General features: G+C 39.6%; 1 pseudogene; it reads left to right on the top strand.

Moving 5' to 3' along the window:
* On the top strand, positions 482-1428 carry LOC110257916 (annotated as a pseudogene).

Below are 4169 nucleotides of genomic sequence, written 5' to 3'. Positions count from 1 at the left end.
GCAGCAGTTACCCCTGAATTATCAGAGGTCATTAAAAAAGCTGTTATTTAATTTTTTTAATTTCATGGTATATTTGAGATATAATGTTGTGCCAATTTCTGCTGTAGAGCAAAGTGACTCAGTCATACATACATATACATTCTTTTTTAAACCTATAATTTTAATCAATGATATAATCTTTTATATAGTAATCACAAAATTCATATTGCTTTTTGAAAACTTTTCAGTCAACTTTGAAAATATCTTTGTAATTTATCATGAGACTTCATGGCATAACTGAGAACCTGAAGCACTGAGAAGGCTCTTGCCAACAATTCAAGATGAAAAGCTGAGGTCTTTACCCCAAGACACTGAAGGATATTCCCTTTGCCAGTGCTCGACGGTGGAAAAATATGGCATGCATTAGATTGGTACTGTTACCATTTCACCTGAGTCAGCAATGCATTCTCTTGTCTTTTCTGACTTCAGGAGTACAAAGACAATGACTGGGGGAGAAAATATTACAAATATCACAGACTTTATCCTCCTGGGATTCTCAGATTTTCCCCATATCAGAGCAGTCCTCTTTGTTGTGTTCCTGGTGATATATATTTTGACACTGACTTGGAATCTGTGTCTCATTGTCTTGATAAAGATGGATCCCCACCTCCACATAGCCATGTACTTCTTCATCAGTAATCTGCTCTTTATAGATATATGCTATGTGAGCTCTACAGCCCCCAAGATGCTCTACGACTTTTTCCAGGAAAAGCCAACTATCACCTTTGTGGGTTGTGCCATTCAATACTTTGTGTTTTCAACCATGGGATTGAGTGAGTCTTGTCTCATGACAGTCATGGCTTATGATCGATATGCTGCCATTTGTAACCCACTCCTCTATTCATCAATCATGTCACCCTCTCTCTGTGGTCGGATGGTGCTGGGGTCCTATATGGCTGGACTCTCTGGTTCTCTGTCCCAAGTGTGTGCCATGCCTCAGCTCCACTTCTGTGGGCCTAATGTCATCCACCACTTCTTCTGTGACATGCCCCAGCTGTGGGTTCTTTCCTGCTCTAACACATTCTTTGTACGACTCTTAACTGCTATATCAGCAATGATCTTTGGGATAGTAAATGCCCTAGTTATCATGATATCCTATATCTACATTGTCATCTCCATCATGAAGATCACTTCAGCTAAAGGCAGGTCCAAGGCTTTCAACACCTGTGCTTCTCACTTGACAGCAGTTACCCTCTTCCTCTCTTCTATACCTCAAGAACCTGTGTCTATTTGAGTTCCAGCTCTGGTGGTTCCCCAGGCTTTGACAGATTTGCATCAGTCTTCTACACTGTGGTGATTCCTGTGTTGAACCCTTTGATATATAGTCTGAGGAACAAAGAAATCAAAGATGCCTTGAAGAGATTGAAAAAGAGGAAAGAGTGTTGCTGAGGCAACAGACTGTGATGTCTGACATGTTTGTCCTGTTAGAATCACCTTAACACACAATAATATTCACATGAATGGAGAATAACAAAATTCATACTGCCTTGGACCAAAAAGGTTTAATGTGACAGAGATCATATGCCAAAATGGACATACGGCTATATCCTACCACACAATCAAAATATCTTTAAGTCCTTGTGGCCCATTATTTTCATTCTACATGCGGTGTGGCTTCAGCATTTATTCACTTATCAGCAAGTATTCATGAAACATCAAGGTTTCAGACTTTGTTGCTTTCTTTTTGCCTCCGAGATGATGTCTGTTCAATCTTAAACTTATGACCCGAAAGGAGAGACGTGACAGAAGTCCCAGGATTGTGGAAAACTTATCTCCCAAATATTCTGATGCAGCCTAATCTAGACATGGCGGTGACAATTGTTTGCTCTGTGTTTCTGACCAGAATGAACATGAACAGATAGAGGGGGTATACCATTGGTCAGAAACAAGGTATACATTTGGCCTGACTGTGCCTCCTGCAGAGAGTAGTCTGGGATAATGTATGTTTGTGTAAGGCTTCTTTCAGTGCTTGTTATCTAAGTCTCTGGCTACATCCCAATCCCCAGCAGCTGTAGTCCAAGGAAGGAGGAGGTGATTTAAATCATGAAGAGGAATGGAATGATATATGCAGCCCCTTCTGGGCTATTTACTTATGAATCTGTTGGTGTAATTTTTTGCATCTAGTATCCAGTGGGGATTTTTGTTGGAGATGGTATCCAAAAATCCACGTCACAGTCAATAACAATTTCTTATATTGTAGGATTCAAACCTCTCTCCCATTAAATTTGGAAAATTTACCATTGGTAACATAGGCAACAGGATCATTCTTATCAAGAAGTTTCTGCTGTTTCAAACATCTCAACATGTTTGGTGTGATGAGAATTGTGTGAGAATTTATGGCAATAATGGTGTTATTTACTTATATTCAATATTGCAGAGGAAGACCAAGTATAGAAAACATATATACTTTCCTTCCTACTGAAAGTGGCCAACATTTTATGTCCTAGAAATTTATGGTTTTGTAGGGATTGTATAATGGTTGGAGTAGAATGGTTAGAGGTATTGTAATGCTGATATTTTCTAGTTAACCTCAAGGGATAGGAGAGGAAACAGGCTGTGGTTTAATCAGTGTTGTTAATTCTAGCCATCTTTTGTCTTCAGAAGGAAGATGTAAATTTGTGGTCCTTGTGGTTTGGTTAAAAAGAGGACTAAGGCATGTTCCTGACTGTTGAGTTTCCAGATTTCCCAACTTCAACACACTGATTAAAGTGTATTATTAGTTTACATATTGCCCTTGGAGAGTCATTGGATTCTTAATGTTGTTTTGGGGTCTCAGTTTCAATGGTCACATGAATTATTCTGTTAAACAACTGTAAATGAAGAGACATTTGAAGCTCTTACCAAGTTCTCCATGAGTTTGCACTTGCACACAATTGACAGAAGAGGAATTGTTGATCTCTTGGGAGAGTGTGTGAGGGGTTACCCCATGCCAAAAAATAGTGCAATGTAAATAAATGTTGTGTGCCCACCTCACATCCATCCGGGCTTAGGTACATTTTCTTAAGCACTGCTCTTTAAAAATATGTATGTGTGAGTGTAAGAAGCTCTTTGCAGGAAATGGTCCTCAGCAGGAAGCCCCTTTGTTTTGTCATTGTAGCAGAGATTTATTATAACTAAGCTTAAACCATGCACCTTCCTGTTCTACTCATCTCAGGCCCAAGCACACCTTTCAGATCTTTTGATCAAGCAATATCTCACCTAAGCTGTGGTTTCCTTCCCTAGATCAAAGAGGTAGACATGAAGAATAAGAAATTAAAAGATGATCAGATCTCTTCCTTAGCTTCCACATTTCAGTTATCTCATTAATAAACTGTGAACAAGAGAACATCTCAGGAAAGGTCACAAGATGTTGACAAGCCTGAATGTCAGGAGGTGCATCAATGGGAGATGGTTAAGTATCTGATCTCTGGAGTTCCTTTGTGGTACGACGGGTTAAGTTTCCATGTTGTCACTAGACTGGCTTGGGTCCCTGGCTTGGTCCATGGCCAGGGAACTTCCACATGCCACATGTGTGGCCCTCCCCTGAACAAAATGACTCTGATTCCCTATCTGAAGGACTAACTGAGATTACTTCCCTTTTTCCCTTTAAAACCATTCATGGCAAAGCAGAATCTACAGAGATGGTTTTTGGACACACCATATTCACCATCTCCCTAGATGGCTAGCATTCTGATTAAAAGCAACTATCCTTGCAATGGAGAGCCCAACCTGATTTTGATAACATGAGTCCTATTTCTAATCGGTCTGGGGGCCTCAGTAGGAGATAAGCCTCTGCTGTGTGTTTATAGCACAATATTGTTGGTGATGATTACTATGCTATGCCTTAGACCTCCAGAATGTATTCATCTTCCTATTGCAAGTTTGTACCCTTTAACTTCATCTCCTCATGTCTTCTGCTCCTGCATCCCCTGGTAATCATCATTCTGATTCTGTTTCTATGAGATTGGCTTTTTAAACTTCACATAGTTGTGATATTATTTAGTACTTTTTTTTCTGAGTCTGGCCTATCTTAAGTATCATAATGCCCTCAAGCTCCACACATTCCTTTCAGTCACAAATGAGAAGATTTCTGTTTGTCTCATGGCTGAATAATATTCTATTTTATATGTGTATCTCTTGTTCACTTTCCA

Source organism: Sus scrofa, chromosome Y (assembly GCF_000003025.6).
Source record: "Sus scrofa isolate TJ Tabasco breed Duroc chromosome Y, Sscrofa11.1, whole genome shotgun sequence".
Taxonomy (NCBI): domain Eukaryota; kingdom Metazoa; phylum Chordata; class Mammalia; order Artiodactyla; family Suidae; genus Sus; species Sus scrofa.
The sequence above is the reverse complement of the archived record's forward strand: the minus strand, read 5'-3'. Positions and strand labels throughout refer to the sequence as shown.